The sequence below is a fragment of the Bubalus bubalis genome, chromosome 3, assembly GCF_019923935.1.
Source record: "Bubalus bubalis isolate 160015118507 breed Murrah chromosome 3, NDDB_SH_1, whole genome shotgun sequence".
In the NCBI taxonomy this organism is placed as follows: Eukaryota; Metazoa; Chordata; class Mammalia; order Artiodactyla; family Bovidae; genus Bubalus; species Bubalus bubalis.
In genome coordinates, this window is record NC_059159.1 from 36,701,201 (window position 1) to 36,720,961 (window position 19,761).

The following is a 19,761-nucleotide window of genomic DNA, read 5'->3' on the forward strand; positions in this document are numbered from 1 at the left end:
TTGATGTCCGTCTTGAGGTGCAAGCAGCCAAAACCATAGACATTATCCCAGTTGCAGCCAAACCACAGCTCTGGGCAAGACCATGATTATGTTTACTCTTGGTTACCACACCATGATGCTGGCTACCTTTATTTTAGCAACCTCGACTGCCAGGTCTTCAGTGATCTGTTGACAGTGACCCAATACCTGGAATGTAATGGACGGTTTGTTGACTGTTTATTTGAGCGGTTTATAATCTAGTCCAGGAGACTAAATGTGAGCAAGAAAATGATAGAATACAAAGTTCTCTCCAGGTCAGAGCAAGCTGAATGGTACAGGCAGTTGGTGGAAGTTGAGATGGGAAAGACAGCTTACTAAAATACAGTTGGATTATTTTCCCCTCAAGATTACCTTGTATAAATATGTTTTATACCACTTTTTATCAACTTCTCTCTTCTAGATCAGTCTTTTAAAATGTGATGAATTTTAGATTTTATTCAGAGAATTGCCCACTAATCTCATCTGTGCTATACATGCTAACATCTTTTATGCATATCATTCTTAAAGCACTGTAAAGTGGGATTCTTTTTGTGTCCATTTCTCAGATAAGAAGACGGGTTTGGCACAGTTAGGATTCCAACTCAGGTCAACTTGACTGAAGCCCAGACTGTTTCATGCCTTTAGGATGTCAGGTATCATCTTTCCTTCTAGAAAACCATATTGCCTTCTCCTCACTTGAGTCTGCCTCTCGTTTCTGGCCTCTTCCAAAGCTGCCCTGAGAAGAAATGAGCCTCCTTGTGTGCCTCCTCCAGGATCACAAGCCAAAGTCATCCAGACCACCTGCCAGCCAGCTTTCTGTATGTGTATGTATGTGTTCATCGCTCAGTCATGTCTGACTCTTTGCGACCCCATGGATTGTAGCCTGCCAGGCTTCTCTGTCCATGGCTTCTCCGTCCATGGCTTCTCCAGGCAAGAAAACTGGAGTGGGTTAACCATTCCCGTCTCCACAGAATCTTCCCAACCCAGGGATCAAACCCAGATCTGCACTGCAGGCAGATTCTTTACCATCTGAGCCACCTGGGAAGCCCCAAATTATCTGTAGCTCCCTCAGTTTGGACTTTCCTACAATTTTATCCTTGGTTGCCTTGGAAATTCAGGCCAGCAGCCTCTGCCTCATTATACAAATTCTCACTCCTCCCACCCACTTTTGTCTCTCTTGAAAGGCAAGAGGAGATGGTGGCATCATCTGGATAGTATATCTCTCCTAAAGGTCTGGTCACCAGATGGGTGTTGTAGAAACTGAATCTCTCATCATCCCTAGACAATCCCACAGTTGTAGGCACCGACATTAACCTGCCATTCCCTGACAGCCTCATCAATGAGGATTTTTACCTTGACTCCTCCAAGTCCTTTCCTGTGTTCCCTCTGTCATTGGACCCGGAAAAGGACTGTGTTGGGATACCTGGGAAAGTCTTGCCCTGAGCTCCTGTAGTTCTTAGGATGTAGCTGGAGTCCTGCCTGATGCCCTAGGCACATGGACCAGCCTGAAAAGTTCTGCCTAACGAGCTAAGCTTCTTTCAAATGACCGTGGAAATGGTTCTGGGTGTTCTTGCAGAGACTTCTCAGCCAGAGAGGAGAAGCAGGCTCTGGTTTCTCCAAGCCCAGGGCCCCACCCCCAAAGGTCAGGGCTGCAGTCAACCTTTAACACACAGACCTGGGTCCCAAACTCATCACTAGTTAGCTGTGTGTCTCTAAGTAAGTCACCCGCTCTGGGTCTCAGTTTCGTTCTTTGTAAATAGGACTAATACTGCAGTGGAAAGATTTAATAAGATAATAGATGCAAAGGGCCTGGCACATATTAAGGGCTCAGGGTTGGTGCCTTCCCTTTTCCCTTGTTCTGAACTGGCAATGAAGACTGGGGAAGGAGGGTAGGGAGGTGCCGGAAAAGAAGGCGGATCCCCCAGAACGTACCTCCGCGACTCCTGGCACCCTCTATCCACCAAAACCTCTCTCCCAAGCCCCGTTGTTCCACTGTTGTCCGCCAGGGGGAGAAAGGGTGCACGTTCCCTCGCGGGCCGCATTTGCTTGCGCGTTCACAGAGCCTTGAAAGAGCGCGGCCTTGCGCGTTCTTGAGTCTCCAGGGACAGGGCGCGCAGGCGCAGAAGGCTGAACATGACGCGGCTCTGGGCATGGCTTCCCTTTCCCGCGTCCCCGGAGTTGCACCGGGTTGATCCTACCCGGTTCGGGGGCACCAGGGGGGCGGTTTGGGGCTGGCGTGTAGGGCTGGGGGACTTGCGGGCATTTCTTCCTCCGAGACTAGCTTTAATCTTCGTTTTCCAGAAGAGATGACCCGACTTCCTTCAGAGTTAATATTTTCTTCCCCATCATGGATGGTCAGGAATTCCAAAGAAAGGGTAGAGGAGGGACATTCATTGAGCACCTTCTGCCATAGGGGCAGCGATGCCCACATACTAGAGGAACTTTTGGATTGAGATTTGCTTTGTTCGAAATTTAGCAAATACAGAAAAATAGAAGGAAGAAAACAGAAATCATCCACATTTCCTCACCACAAGAGATCTCTCGTTGTCTCCTATAAATGTACCCTAGAATGTTTGTTCAACAAGTATTTGTTGAACACCCACCTGTCTGTCTGCTTAGCAGGTTAGGCTATGTGGGACTGCAGAGGGAAAAGAAAACTGCAGAAGAAGACTGGAACCAGACCTCAGATCTCAGACTCCAGGCTGGTACTGTTTCTATTGTTCATAATAGCCAAATGTGGTTCAGGCTTTAAATTAAATGCTCACATTGTTGAGTTTCAGAGAATTCATCCTGGAGGGAAAAGTCTACAAATTTAATCAAAGTTTGAGTTCTCAGATCATAATTGATGTTAACGAATTCTTACTAAGGAGATCATTTGTAAACATAATGAATAGCCTTTGGCTATATCATGATTTTGAAAAATATTTACTTATTTGGCTGCATTGGGTTTTGGTTGTGGCTGGAGGGATCTTCATTGCAGCACCAGTAGCCTCTCTAGTGTGGCACGTGGGCTTAGTTGCCCCTGAGGCATGTGGGATCTTAGTTTCCTGACCAGGGATCAGACCAGCGTCCCCTGCACTGGAAGGTGACTTCTTAATCCCTGGACCACCAGGAAAGTCCTATATCATAACTTTTAGTAGATAACAGGATTTATATTGCAAAGTAACTAAATATGTTTAATAAATATGATAAAATGTCAGATGGATTCTTATCTTTGTTAAATTCCAGGGCGTCCACACTTGAATTAGCTCCAGAGAAAGTTTGCCCAGAACCAGGCAGACTCCTGTCACGCCTATGATGGAGGAACCACCCAGTTTGCTTTCTGTATGGTTCAGGACATCTTCATCATGCTTCAGTCATGAAACAGGCAGAATGTGGGATGGTGAGACCGGGACCCAGCTAAAAGTCCTTACTGCAGACTACATGGTTGGGGAAAGGTCTTTGGAAATACCCTTTTAAGAAGATTCTAGAAGAATACCCAGAGTCAGACCTTCGAGGGGGAATGATTAGGGTGCTATGGAGTTCTTAATTTGGTTGTAAATCAGAGTCACATGTGAAGTTTCTTAGAAATAGAGCTTCTGGGGCTCAACCTTACAGCCTTCCTCACTGTGCAAATTTGTGGTTCCCAGGACACCTGGGTTGAGAGCCAGTCTCCTTACCATGGCTCACCCACGTTGTTCACTTTACCTCTGAGTGTCTAAGCACTTTCCTTTCCTATCTTTGTGTATCACTTATGCTTCAATTGAAACATTGTCTCTTCAGAGAACCTTCTTTGACGTTACCATCATGTTACCCAGAGACATTCACACTTTCTGGTGTATTTCACTTTTATTTTCCACGGAGTCCCCCCCTCTCTCTTTGAACGGCTACTTCGTACTTCTTCACTTGTTTTTGTTCATCTCAGGGGTCTTTCTGGGGCTTCCCAGGTGACACTAGCCTGTCAATGCAGGAGACGCAAGAAGCATGGGTTAGATCCCTGGATTGAGAAGGTCTCCTGGAGAAGGGCACAGCGACCCACTCCAGTATTCCTTTCTGGAGAATCCAGTGGACAGAGGAGCCTGGTGGGTTACAGTCCATGGGTTGCAGAGTCAGACACGACTGAAGCAACTTTGCACGCATGCACACACGGAGTTGCTCTGGCCTGCCACCTGTTTCTGTATAGCCTGAGAGCTAAGAATGGTTTTTACATTTTTAAATGGTTGGGGAAATGAGAAAACCCAGACTTCCCTGGTGGTACAGCAGATATGAATCCGCCTTCCCATGGAGGAGATGTGGTTTCCATCCTTGGTCGGGAAAATGGGATCCCACCTGCGGCCAGGCAACTAAGCCCCACTGGGAAAACAAAAGATCCTTCATGCCGCCACTAAGACCCAGACACAGCCAAAGAAGTAAATTTAAAAATATATATATAAGGTTATCTACTTTCTGAGCAGGTGCAACTAAGCCAAAGGCTTCTTTCACGGGCCTCATGTTGAGAAAATGGCGCCATTAGCACGTTCTGAGGGTGGAGTTTGACGTCTGAGACGCTCTGACGTCAAAACGGCACCAAGGGACACTTGCGCATGCCCAGTTGGAAGGCCCGCGGTCTCAACCAGTTTTAACTGGGTGGAGCTCAAACTGGACGCTGCTGACTGAACAACATCTCACTCAAAGTTATTCTTGTTTAGGCTATGTGAACCTCAGAGGACTTGCACCTTATTGTAAAAACAATTTCAGGCATGCCTGATCAGTGAAGGTAGGTTACAGTATTGTATTTATTAATATTAAGCAAGTTAGAATTTGACAGATTTGACTGACGAGCATCCCCCGGTGTCACTTGTTCACATCTAGAGAGGCTGGGCATAAATGGAAACAAGGTCAGCGGAAGTCTCAGTGAGGAGTGCCCCAAACCTAGGGATTCACCATGAATTTTCACAAAAGAGCAAAATTGGTAGACAAGGCATGTGGTACCCCTGCGGAGGGGATAATGGTGGGGGAATAAGCAGGGGGTGGTGCAGTGGGATCTAACATTCCCACCTCACCTGAAGAATCCATGTGCTGCTTTTTTTTAATTTAAATTTTTTTCTGACTGCACTGGGTCTTGTTGCTGTGTTTGGCTTTCTCTAGTTGTTGCCAGTGAGGGCTACATTAGTTGCAGAGCAGGGGCTCTAGAGCTCCGACTTCAGTAGTTTTGGAGCCCGGGCTTAGTTGTCTCGCAGTATGTGGGGTCTTCCCGGGCTAGGGATCGAACCCGGTGTCAAATGGACTGGCAGGTGGATTTTTATCCACTGAGCTGCCAGGGGAGTCCTCCCTGTGGTTCTTGGTGGATGGCTTTACGGTGCATAAACAGCCCTGCTAACTCTGTAGCACCCACTGAGTTCCCCAGGAAACAGGGCATCCTGGGGAATAGCACTTCTTTTTTTTTCTCTAATTTGAAAGATTTTTATTTTTATTTTGGAACTGCACTTCCTGGATAGGGAGGGAGTGAGTTCAGGGGGCCTAACACTGTTCTCATTCTGCAGCCACCAAAGATGATGGTTCCATAATATCCAGTCCAAGTAGGTGGGAGGGGCAAGTGGTAAAGATTCTCCCATCTCCTGGTTTTCCCTTTCCCCTAATTTCCTTAGTGGCCACGGAGTATCCGATACCTGGACACTTGCTAGGGTTCCTGTGTTGAAGATTTCACAGCAGCATATAACATTCTGATATTGTGGGTCTGTAGGCAGCAGTTGCCCAGGTGGCACAGTTGATAAAGAATCTGCCTGCCAATGCAGGAGACGTGGGTGTGATCCTTTAGTTGGGAAGATCCTCTGAGCAACTGAACACACACAGGGAAGGTGGACCCAAAAGCCTCATAGCCTTCTGAGGACTGGCCTTGGGGTAGGCACCGTGAAGGCCCTTAATTTGTGAACCATTTTCCATGGGGTAAGCCCTTTGTAATGATTTTGATGACTTATCCCACCTCTGTGTCACCTAAGATGGTGATCACAGGGGAGTGCTGCCACCTTCCTGCTCTTTGCCTTCTGCTGTGGCAGCCCTGGTGGTTTAGACGGTGAACAATCTGCCTGCAAAGCAGGAAACACAGGTTCGATACTTGAGTGGGGAAGATCTCCTGGATTAGGAAACGGCAACCCACTCCAGTATTCTTGCCTGGGAAATCCCATGGACAGAGGATCCTGGTGGGCTATAGTCCATAGGGTCGCAAAAGAGTCAAACAAGGCAGTGAATAAATGACAATATCTTCCATCAGAAACTCATAACCTTTGGAACTCAGATCTCAGAGAGGCCTTGCCCTGCCGCTTATAGCAGCCCTGACTTGGGAACTGTAATGAACTTTGGAGAACATTTAATCCATCATCTTTTTTTAAAAATTTCTCTCTTTTTCCCCTTAAACACTAATTCTCTCTTTTATAAAAATAATTTTATTTATTCATTTTTGGTTGTGCTGAGTCTGCATTGCTGTGCATGGACTTTCTCTAGATGCGACGAGCAGGGGCTGCTCTTTGATGCAGTGCACGGGCTTTTCTTGTGGTACCCAGACCCCAGGCACAAGGGCTCCAGTAGTTGCACCTGGTGGGCTCAGTAGTCCTGCCACACAGCCTTAGTTGCCCTGCAGTATGAGGGCTCTTCCTCGACCAGGGATTGAATCTATGTCCCCTGCCTTGGTGGGCAGTTCCTATCCACTGTGCTACCAGGGAGATCCTAATCCATTATCTTATTGTTTTGTTTTGTTTTTGTTTTTGTTTTTGTTTTTAATTTACAGAGAATCTACTGCTTGGGATACATTTTCCTATGAATTTTGGATGGCACAAAGGCATATTAAATATCTCTTTCTTCCTATCCTCCCTTTTTACTGGCACTCTCTGCCTCCCATCAAATTGTTTATGGTTCTTTATAGACACCACACTGTTTTCTGCCTCTCTGTTTTTCCTGGAAGGTGCTCCACACCTCACAGCCCCCTTTGATTGGCTGCCTCCTGTCACTGTGCATCTCAGCTTAACTGCTCTCATCTCAGGAAACCTCAATTCTCTCAGTCTGGGTTGGAGACCCTTTTCTTTTTCAGCTTACCCTGGGCACATCTCCATCACTACTCGTAGTACCATGTGATGATGCAATTATGAATTTGTGTTTGTCATCTCCCCTTGACTCTGGCCTCTCTGTGATTATGGACTAAACCTATTTATCTTTGAGTCAGACTCAGATTCTCCTCTAATAAAGACTAGCAGGAGAGAGAAGCCATCATGGGGCTTATAAAAGGGGTATATCAAAGTGGGTGTGGCAGAGATCATAAGAGCAGTAAAAGACTAGCATCAAATCACTCTCAGCTTCTTGGCAGCAGGCCAGAGCTAGAAATTCACCTCCAGATAAGGAAGTAGGAAGGAGTCACTTCCTTCCGAACTAAAGCTCTTGAATCCCAGGGAAGTTTTGTCAAGCACAGAAGCATGAATCATCACCAGGTGAGTGTTCTGACTAACAAGGCAGTGAAGAGTAGTGGAAGGATCCCAAGGTGGGCGATCAGGGGATCTGGTCCTGGTTCATGCTTTGTTCCATCTGATTCACTTTGGTCCACCAGGATACCCACTGGCCGGATGGGACTCCCTAACGTTGTCATTCCTTTTTTTTTTTGGCCTAAACCACTTCTGTCCTTCCCCAGATATCTTCTGGCCAGAATACTGCTGTCCTTAGGCTTCCCCGGTGGCTCAGTGATAAAGCATGTACCTGTCAGAGCAGGAAACATGGGTTTGATCCCTGGTGAGCGAAGATCCCACGTGCCTCAGAGCAACTGAGCCCCCTGCACTAGAACTGTTGGGCCTGCGCTCTAGGGCCTGGGAGCCACAACTACTGAGGCCTGCACACCTTAGAGTCTCTGCTCTGCAGCAAGAGAAGCCACTGCAGTGAGAAGCCCGTGCACTGCAACTAGAATATAGCTGCCGCTCACTGCAACTAGAGAAAAGCCCACATAGTAACAGTGAGCCAGCGCAGCCGAAAATAAATAAAATCATATATATATAAAGAATACTGTTATTCTTTTAGATCCAGCTCAGATCCCATCTCCTGAGTGAAGCCTTCATCTTCCAATCCAGATGTGAAGTGAGAGTGTCACCTCTTTGCTTTGAACCCCTATGGAGAAATGTATATACCTCTCTTAGGAAGTGGCTTCCCCAGTTACTCAGATGGTAAAGAATCTGATGTGTGAGACCTGAGTTCATTCCCTGGATCGGGAAGATCCCCTGAAGAAGGGCATGGCAACTCATTCCAGTATTCTTGCCTGGGAAATCCCATGGACAGAGGAGTCTGGCAGGCTAGAGACCGTAGGGTCACAAAGAGTGGGACATTACTGAAGCGACTTAGCATGCGTGCCTGCTCTTAGGAAACTTCATTTTGTTCTGCTTCACCATTTTCTTATGAGTTTCTCTTGTTTCTCCTACTAAATTACCCCCATTAATTTTTCCCTCCTTGAGAACAAAGATCATATTTGTGGAGTTCCTTTATTACCTAATTTATGGCAGATAACTCAAATATTTGTGGACTGAAAGATTCCCTTTTATTCAGTAAAGAGTCATGGCCCATGGTATGGACTCTGAGCCACTCATTAGCTGTGTGACTCTGGGCAAGTTACTTAATCTGTTTGTGCATCAGCTTCCCCATCAGTAAATGGGAATAATAGTACCTATTGCACAAGGCTGTATTGAGGAGTCAGTGAGCACTTAGCCTGGCTAGTGCTAGTCCAGAACGTGTTACTCTCTCAGTTGTGTTCAACTCTTTGCGACCTGGTGGACTATAGCTTGCCAGACTCCTCTGTCCATGGAATTCTTCAGGCAAGAATACTAGAGTGGGTTGCCATTTCCTTCTCCAGGGGATATTCCCGACCTTGTGATCAAACATGGGTCTCCTGCATTGCAGGCAGATTCTTTACGAGCCACCAGGGAAGCCCAGTGCTAGTTCAGTCTTCCTTCAAAATATCAGAGCAGGACATTCTGTCATTAGTATTGAAACACCAACGGGTAATTGGAATTTTCCCCTCCCTGAATCGGATCAGTGGCTTCTTCCCTCATACCCGAATCTGACATGGCCGAACCACTAGTGAGATGTAAAACCCTCCTGGGGAGCTTTATTTTTAAAATTAATAAATTATTTTTTGGCTGTGCTGGGTCTTCATTGCTGTGTGAGGGCTGTCTCCAGTTGTGGCAAGCGAGGGCTACCCCTTGTGGTGGCTTCTCTTTTTGCAGGGTACAGGCTCTAGAGCATGTGGGCTCAGTAGTTGTGGCACGAGGGCTTAGTTGCCCTGAAGCATGTGGAATCTTCCCAGACCAGGAATCGAACCCATGTTTCTTGCATTGGCAGGTGGATCCTTAACCACTGTGCCACCAGCAAAGTCCAGAGAGCTATACATTGTCTTAGATATTTGCACAGATTCCTTGGTTTAGATTTATCTTGGAAAAGTAAGATTCTACATTGTGTTTTCCAGTTAATCTCAGAGATTTATTTGTTAATTTGCACTTGTTTTGTTTTTACAAGAAGGAATGCCTTTAGCTGGGTTCCTGAGGACCCACAGAGATTATTCTATTAGTGAAGTTAAGTGGAAATAGAGCAGTCATGTTACAGAAGGTTTATAATGACCAGGTCCCTGAGTAAAGTCAACGTCCTGTGATGATTAACACACTTTTCAACTTAAGTGAAATGAAGACAGTTTTCTATACCAAACAGTCAAACAAATGTAGATTCCTGTAACAGTCACAGATGGTGACTGCAGCCATGAAATTAAAAGACGCTTACTCCTTGGAAGGAAAGTTATGACCAACCTAGATAGCATATTCCATAGCAGAGACATTACTTTGCCAGCAAAGGTTCGTCAGGTCAAGGCTATGGTTTTTCCTGTGGTCATGTATGGATGTGAGAGTTGGACTGTGAAGAAGGCTGAGCCCCAAAGAATGGATGCTTTTGAACTGTGGTGTTGGAGAAGACTCTTGAGAGTCCCTTGGACTGCAAGATCCAACCAGTCCATTCTGAAGGAGATCAGCCCTGGGATTTCTTTGGAAGGAATGATGCTAAAGCTGAAACTCCAGTCCTTTGGCCACCTCATGCGAAGAGTTGACTCATTGGAAAAGACTCTGATGCTGGGAGGGATTGGGGGCAGGAGGAGAAGGGGACGACAGAGGATGAGATGGCTGGATGGCATCACTGACTCGATGGACGTGAGTCTGAGTGAACTCCGGGAGTTGGTGATGGACAGGGAGGTGCTGCGATTCATGGGGTCGCAAAGAGTCGGACACGACTGAGCGACTGAACTGAACTGTAACAGTCACAGGCTCAGGGTTACAGCAAATGATACTTAGAATTATGAAAACAGCCCTTCTAATATTGATGGAAAAAGCTCTTTGACCCTTTAGGAAAACTAAAAGAAGGACCTACTGTATAGCCCAGGGAACTATCCTTAGTCTTTTGTAATAACCTACAAGGGAAAAGAATCTGAAAAAGAATATATTTAGCTTTCATATATAACTTATGTGTATAACTGAATCACTTTGCTGTACACCTGAAATTAATATAATTAACACAATTATATTGTGTTAACACATCAGCTATACTTAAATTGAAAAAAATGAATAAAATGAGAAGATAAAAAAAGAAAAAGAAAAGATTTTGAATCCCAGTTTTAGCAGGACAGGATACAGAATAAATAGAGATTTAACTTATATTTTGTGGCCTCTAATAATTAGACATTTCCTCACCTATTTCTATTTCATAAATATTTATTTTATGTACTTACTTGGCTGCACCAGGTCTTAGTTGCAGCATGCAGGATCTTTGATCTTCTTTGTGGCATCTAGAAACTTTAGTAGCTTCATGCAAACTTGTAGTTATGGCATGTGGGATCTATAATAGTTCCCTGACCAGGGGTTGAACCCGGGCTCCCTGTATTTTGAGTACAGAGTCTTAGCCACTGAACCACCAGGGAAGTCCCTCCTCACCTATTTTCTTATCTTTCTGAAAAACCAAGGTTAATGACTACCCAGGACTTGCCTTTCTCAAGCACTTCTATCTAAGCCAGAGGTATCTGGTATATACATTTTTTTAATTCCACCAGTGAGGTTGGATTATCAGATTAAAGAAGTTGAGATGCTGCAGAGAGAAGGGGTCAGATGAGGTAACTAGTGGAGTGAAAGGGAGAAGCAACATGTTGCTCTGATCGTGTTTCTCTGCTTGCTCTCAAGCACAGTGAAGCTGTATACTGCTGGCGCTTGGCCTGTTTTGCTGCCCTCAACCACAGATGACTTGTTTCAGAATCTTTTCCTTTTGTAAGGCCTGGGTTGGTCATAAGGTTTTGCTTCTTTTCACAGTCCCTGCGTCTGGCACCTGGGGGTAAGGCCTGTGGGAAACGGGGTCTTTCCAAACCCCACTTTATTCCAAGGAGGGGATGAGACTACAGACTTCTTTCTTTGAGGTCTTCCCAGGCACAGCCTGAGCATGTCTGCCCATCCTCTGCTCCATGCTGGCTAGAGTGGGGAAAGGAGGAGGCTGCCTGGGTGAGCATCGTCGTCCTCTGCAGTTGCCTGTCTCCTTTTAAGGACATTGATTTTCTCTTTGTTCTGACAAACAAATAAGAAGATTTTCCACGGAGAACTGGACAATCGGAGGAACTTCAAGGCTGGGGGCCTGTTCCTGCTTCTCTACAGCGTTGCCAAGGGGGAAGGGAAAGAGAATAGGGAAGAGACACTTGAAAAACTTAACTGCTTCCTGAGAAGGTTTTATATTTCTATTAAAAGTACACTGCATGGACTTCCCTGGTGATGCAGTGGTTCAGACTCCATGCTTTCCACTGCAGGGAGCATGGGTTCAATCCCCGATTGGGGAACTAAGATCCCGCATTCCACACAGTTAGGCCTAGATAAATGAAAACATAAATAAAAATTCTTTAACAAGAACAACGACAAAAGAACACTGCAGTTTACCACCATCACACACTGAATGCGCCCCTGCGGCTGAGAGGGAGTGCAGGACAGTAACCATGGAGACAGGGAGCCACCGAAAGCAGCATTCAGGGGGTTGGAAAGCTGAGTATTGATTGAAGAAGACAAACAGGCCTGAGGAAATTTGGAGCTTAGCCTCGTTGTTTTCTCTGCTCAGGCACATTTGGAACCCTTGGGGAAAAGGCTTGATCCACCCCATTTCTCCTCTATAACTCCTCTGTTTCTCCTCTCTTACTGCAGGAGTTTCTAAACACATCCTGCATGCTGGGGTTTGCCCCGACCCCTGGGTTCCCCGGACGGTATGTGCGCACACGTGTGAGAAGGTTACCTTCGTCAGGGAGGCCTTTCCTTCATTTCGAAATGATTTTCTTCCCTCCTCCTTCTCCTTCTTTTTAAAAACACAATGATATTGACAGTGTTCCCCTTGCCAAATGTCTTTATTGACAAAATTTAAAAGCAAGTATGTGTACTGGAAAAATGTTTTAAAATATATACTGGGCTCCACAATTTAGAGTTCCTGAGTAGTAAAATTAAGAATTAAAAGGTTTGAGAAGCACTGTGTTGTCATACAGTGTGCCCCTTTGTCAACACAGCTCGTCCACCCCGTTCCTACAGACTGGATGAGCCGTCCTCGCCCCAGTCCTGTTTGTGGAAATACACGTCTTCACCCAGGCTCAGCTCAGGATGCCACGCCTGCAAGCACACCAAGGTTAATAAGAAAAGAGACATACCTCAGAGACACCCCTAGTAGTGTGAGAGTGACAAAAGTCATATTACAAAGTGATGGGAAGGGGCAGATGGAAGGATTATTCAATAAATAAATGGGAAATATAAGTGGCCAATAAGCACATGGGAAAAAGTACTCTCCCTGACTAGATATCAAAGACAAGTGAAAACATCAGAGGTATACTGTTTGTCACTTATGAAAAGTAAGCATATTTTAAGTGTTGTTAGTTGTTAAGTATTTGGGGAAAGTCTCAAAATCTGCTGGCATAAACTGGCAGATGAAAGAAGGATCCAGTTACCAGCAGAAGGAAAAGAAACACTGGGTGGGTAAAAAGAGTAAGGACCCATTGCAGCAGTTTTCAAATTTTGGCCTTTTTTTTTTTTCCTGAATAAATTCCCAGAAATAACAATTATTGCATGAAAGTGTATGGACACATTTAAGGCTCTTGTTTCTTTCCCAAATGATGATGCTGATTTATCCTCCCATTAATACAGGAGAAAGCCAAGCTTTGAAAATTAAAGATAAGGTCTTCCCTGGGGGTCCAGTGGTCAAGACTCCATGCTTCCAATGCAGGGGGCCATCCCTGGTCAGGGAACAAATATCTCACATGACACACTACCCAGCCAAAAATTAAAACTGAAGAAAAACTAACAACCTATGAACCAAGCCAAAAAGTACAACCGTACTACTATGGCTATATCTAAGCAAACTGTTGAGTCTTGGGACCCTCAGGAGTCTAGTCCTGGCTCTTGGTTATAAGCTTGGCTTGCACACCAAACAGCCATGAGCAAAACTCCTGCTTTTTATGTCTCATTGTGTGCAAGTATGAGGAGAAAGGCTTGGACTAGTTGATTTTATTTTATTTTATTAAAAATCATTTTATTTTTGGCTACACAGGGTCTTCGCTGCTGCACACAGGCTTTTGCTAGTTGCCGCAAGCGGGGGCTGCTCTTCACTGTGGTGCACAGGCTGCTCACTGGACAGCTTCTGGTTGTGGAGCACAAGCTCTCCGTGCAGGAGTTTCAGTAGCAGCTCTAGGGCTGTAGAGTGCTGGCTCAGTAGTCATGGTGCATGGGTCTAGTTGCTCCGTGACATGTGGATTCTTCCTGCACCAGAGAATGGACTCATGTCTCCTGCATTGGTAGGCGGATTCTTATCCACTGAACCATCGGGAAAGTCCCAGGAGTAGTTGATTTTAAAGATCTCTTGTAGCATTAATATTTTATAACTCTGTAGCAGTTTTTATACAGCTTTCAAAGGTTTGGGGCATTTAACAGAGGAATAGCTGACACTGTTTTTTTCCCTAGGAGCCAGGACAAGATGATACACAGTAGAAGGAGTCCTGAGCAGGAGAAGTGCAGGAACTGTCTGATGTCAGTCTGTGACTCACCAGTCTTGCTCATTGGTACACATAAGACCTCCTTTGGGGACCCCCACAATTACCTGGGGAGCACTTTGCCTGGATTTGTGGGTCTATGTTGCAAGGTAGAGATAAGATCTCCGACAGAAGATGAAGAGGAAGCATATTAGGTATGTCCTAACTGTACTTTTAGTCTACAGTTATTTATGGAACACTTGTTCTGTGCCAGGCACTTTCCTAGGTTCTAAATACTAATACTTAGCAGTAAGAAAGAAAAAATCCTTCCGCTCAGTGAACATTCTCATGAAAAAACAATAAACAAAGCAAATAAGTGAAATACATAGTATGTCAGATGGTGACAAATTCTATGGAGAAAAATCAAGAGAATAAGAGGGAATTATGGGAAAGATCATAATTTTAAAAAAGTTTAGAGCATTTTTTTGTATTTTAAAATTTTTAATTGGAAGATAATTGCTTTACAATGTTGTGTTGGTTTCTGCTGTACAACATTGTGAATCGTCATAGCCATATATATATATATATATTTATATGTAGCCCCTCCTTCTTGAGCCTTCCTCCCACCCCTGCTTTTTAGAGCAGTTGTAGGTTCACAGCAAAATTGAGAAGATGTTGCAGAAATTTCCCATAGACTTCCTGTCTCCACACACATACAGCTTCCCACATTATCAACATCCCCCTACCCTGGTCAGCTTGGTTCGTTTGTTAACAATTGATGAACCTATGTTAACACATCGTCAACATCATCCGAAGTCCAGAGTTTACATTAGGGTTCGCTTTTGGTGTCCTGCTCAGCCTCTCACATTATCAGCACTCCCCCTGCCCCCGCCCCCAGTCAGCTTGGTACATTTGTTACAATTGGTGAACCTATACTGACACATCTTCAGCATCCAAAGTCCATAGTTTACACTAGGGTTCACTCTTGGTGTTGTGTATTCTGTGTGTTTGGACAAGTGTATGATGACATGTATCCACCATAGTGTCATATAAAGCTGATCCAAGAAAAGGAAGGTATTGAATAATATCCTCTGAGCTAAGAAGGAACTTTGAGATAGAAAAATGAGGGGGCAACTTCCTAAACTACAATTACAAAGTTACTTGTGGGGAATTTACATATAAGCAGCTGGACAATCCAGAAGGTACAGGGGAATGTGAAGGGGCCAAAGCTAAAAATAGAATCTGAAAAAAAAAAAAAAAAATAGAATCTGACTACCATGTGAGAAGCAGGGCTGCACAGACTGGAACTTTGGTTTTTTCCTACCCTCGGGGGGTATCATAATCTGCATCAGCAAAAGGCATTCTTTCAGTTTTCATATCAGATGAAGGTAAGGGTAAAAGTTGACAGAGAACTTCCCTGGCTGGGGCACATTCTTTGTGAACAGGCTTAAGTTCAGTAACAAGAGGCGAGAACTGCAGGCCTAAGATGGAACTGACAGTATGGAGTCAGTGTGGTTCAGCCACATTCTCTGCCCAAAAAAATCCTCTGTGCTCTTCCTGTTCTTCCCACCTTCCTCCCAACCCCTGGCTGATCTTTTTACTGCCTCCATATTTTTGCCTTTTCCAGTGTGTCATAGAGTTGGAATCATACTGTATGTGATTTTTCAAGTTGACTTCTTTCACTAAATAATATATATTTCAGTTTTCTTAATGTCTTTTCATGGCTTGATAGCTCATTTCTTTCTGGCAATAAATAATACTCCATTTTCCAGATGAGCCACAGTTAATCCATTCATCCACTCAAGCACACCTTGGTTGCTTCCAAGTTTTAGTAATTGGATAAAATTATTTTCAGCATCTACCTGCAGGTTTTTGCATTGATGTAAGTTTTCAACTCCTTTGGGTAAATACTGAGAACATGATTGATAGATCGTATGGTAAGGGAAGGGTACTGCCAGCTGTCTTTCAAAGTGGCTGTACCATTTTACATTACTATCAGCAATGAATGAGAGTTGCTTTTGCTCCACATTCCTGCCAGCATTTGGTGTGGTCAGTGTTCTGGGTTTTGGGTATTCTTAATAGGTGTTTTTTTTTTTTTTTTAATTTAATATTTATTTGGCTGCTCCAGGTCTTAATTGCAGCTTGTGGGATCTAGTTCCCTGACCAGGGATTGAACTCAGGCCCCCTGCATTGGGAACATGGAGTCAGCCTCTGGACCACCAGGGAAGGTTCCTCTAATAGGTGTTTTAATGGTGTCTCATTGTAGGCTGCAATCCATGGGGTAGTGAAGAGTCGGACACGACTGAGCGACTTCACTTTCCCTTTTCACTTTCATGCATTGGAGAAGGAAATGGCAACCCACTCCAGTGTTCTTGCTTGGAGAATCCCAGGGACGGGGGAGCCTGGTGGGCTGCCATCTATGGGGTTGTACAGAGTTGGACACGACTGAAGCAACGCAGCAGCATTGTTGCTTTAATTTGCATTTCTCTGATGACATATGATGTGGAGCATCTTTTCATATGTTTGTCATTTGTGTATCTTCTTTGGTGAGGTGTCTGCTAAGCTAGCTCTTTAGTCCCCCCTCTTTTTATGTGATTGGTGCTACTCTGAAGCCTTTTTTAAAAAAAATCTTTATTAAACTTGTTACAATATTGCTTCTGTTTTTATACTTTGTTTTTTTGGCTGTGAGGCATGCAGGATCCTAGCTCCCTGACCAGAGATCAAACCAGCACCCCCTGGGTTGGAAGGCAAAGCCTTAGCCTCTGGACCACCAGGGAAGGCCCTCCTCAACACTTTAAATATTTCACTTTACTCTTTTGCTTGATTGGTTTCTGAGCAGTTGTACGTAATTCTTATCTTTGCTCCTCTGTAAGTGAAGTGTGTTTTCTCTCTGGCTTCTTTCAGAATTTTTCATTATGTTTGATTTTATGTAGTTTGAAAATGATATGCCTAGGTATAGTTTTTTGTTTTTTTTTTTTTGAGGAGGTGGCATTTATCCTGCTTGCTCCCTCTTGGCTTTCTGGATCTGCCATTTTGTGTCTGATGTTAATCAATTTGAGAAAATTCCCATTACACTTGTCACACTTTTTGTAGTTGTCCCATAGTTCTTGGATGTTTTGTTTCTGTTGTTTAGTCTTTGTTTTCTTTGATTTTTAATTTGGAGTTTTCTCTTGAGATATACTTCAAGCTCAGAGATTCTTCCTTAACTCTGCCCTGTCAGCTCACAAGCCCATCAAAAGCATTCTTCATTTCTGTTAGAGTGTTTAATCGTTAGTATTCCTTTTTGGTTATTTCTCAGAATATACATCTCTGTTGCTTACATTGCCCATCTCTTCTTGCACACTATCTGTTTTACCCATTATTAGAGTCCTTAGCATATTAATCATAGTTGTTTTAAATTCCCTGTCTGATAATTCCAACATTCCTCCATGTCTGGTCCTGATGCTTTCTCTGTCTCTTGAAGCTGCGTATGCTCTTAGTATGCTTTATAACTCTTTTTTAGATTTTTGTTTTGATGTGGGCCATTAAAAAAAAATCTTGAGTTTGTTACAAGATTGCTCCCATTTAAAAAATGTTTTGGTTTTTTGACTGCAAGGCATGTAGGAATCTTAGTTCCTTGACCTGGGATCAAACTGGGGCCCTCATTAGTGAGAGCAGGGAGTCTAACCACTGGACCGCCAGGGGATTCCTGACAGGGAGTGTTTTATAGGCCAGTGATTAGGTCTCAGTGTTTTAGTGAGCCTGTGCCTCTGAATTGTGAATTTCATATGTGTTTCTCAGGGGTTTTTTTCTCTCTACCTTTTTTCTGAGTCACTTGGGTGGGGCAGGATGCTTATAGGAGGCTGAAGTTGGATATTTCCTTTTCTGCAGGTCTGTTAGGCTTGATGAAACCCTGGCAGGTTAAGTTCTGATTAGCTAGTTTTTCCTGAGGGTAGTCCTTGTTAAGAACAGAGTGCTCTGCAGTATTTCAAAATAGTTCCTTTTCTTCTTCCGTAGCTACAAGCACAAGGAGATTTTTCTCCAGTATTTACTGCAAGAAGTTGAGTTCTTGAAGATAAAATTCACAAAAGCGTGCCCCTCCCACCCTTTAACCATGTCCTTTTAAAGTTTTAACTCTTAGACTTGTACACACTCTGAATTGTTCCCAGTAATTCTCCAAGTTTTAGTTCCAGTTTCCCTAGCCCAACACTGGTTCCAGTGGAGGTTTCTCTCCAGTGTGTTGTGATTCTCTGCAGTTACTTGTTTCTCCGGTTTTAGGGGGTAGTCGTTTGCCCTGTGACCTCACTTCTTTTATGGATCTCAGAAGAGTTTTTGATTTTTTCAGCTTGTTTAGCTTTTTACTTGTTAAAATGGAATGTCAGTTTCCAAGCCCTGTACCTGTGGGACCAGAAAGGGCAACAGATTACAGTTTTAAATAATGCTCTCCCTTAACTTCCTTGCTCTGTCATAACCTCACCTGCCTGAATTCACATGTCTCCATTTGTCTCTTTTCTAGATTTCACAGGTTTTTCAATTTAACTTTTAAGATGAGCAACACTTTAGCGTGGTGCAGAAAACAAAACTAAATGGTACCAGCACCCAGCTTTTCTCCCCAGAATAAGGATCTCAATCCTGTTAGAGATAGGCTATGCATATACAGTCATACCTGTGGGATTTTCCTCCCTCTGTTTTTCTAAAATTTATTTTTAATTGGAGGATAATTGCTTTACAGTGTTGTGTTGGTTTCTGCCCTACAACAGTGTGAATCAGCCATAAATATGTCCCCTCGCTCTTGAACCTCCCTCCCACCCACCTCACTCTGTTTTTGTTTGTTTTTGGTTATGTTCAGTTCACAATTGGTAATGCTCAGTAAAGACTATTCTGAACCTTATTTTCGTTTTTAAGGTAGTTCCATATTGGTTTATACAGAGCGGCCTCATTCTTAGTCATGGCTACAAGGTGTCTCATTTTATGCTTGTATAATCTAGCTAACCACTTCCCTTTGGATCCATTTAGACTATTTCAAACCATTTGCTATTATGAACAATGTTGCACTAAATAACCTTGTACGATTGTGATTTTACACACAATAAAGTCTATCTGTAGAACATGTTCTTAGAAGTAGAATTTCTCTGTCAAAAGTAAACATGTTTTTCGATTGGGAAAATTTGTTCATGGACTTTGTGCCAATTTGCATTCCTCAAGTAATGAACAAAGGCTCATGTCCCCCCACCCCCCAACAACAAAGTTTTATCAATTAAAAAAAATTTTTTTTTACCAGTGAGCTAGGTGAAAATGTGACGTGTGGGGCCAAAAAATGTATATCATACTCCACATAGGATAATTCATACTGGAGAAAAATCATAAACAATGAATTTTATGAGAATTTTCAAAGGGAAATTGGAATTTGTTAGGTGTTGTTGAATCATAGTGGAAAAAACCCAATGAATGTAAGGAATGTGGGGAAACTTTTTTAGGTGGCAATCTTGACTCGCTGAACATCAGAGAATTCACAGTGGAAAAATGCCATAGGAATGTAATGAGTGTGGGAAAAGTTTCTAGAAGAGTTCATACATTGTTCAACATCAGAAAATTCATTTGAGACAAATCCCTGTGAGTACATTGAGTGTGGAAGAGCCCTCAGCTACAGCTTAGGTCTCATTGAACATCGGTGAATTCATACTGGAAAAAATCTTATGAATGTAAGGAGTGTGGGGAAACATTTAGATATAATTCAGCCTTAACAGTTCAGAGACTTCACGTTAGAAGAG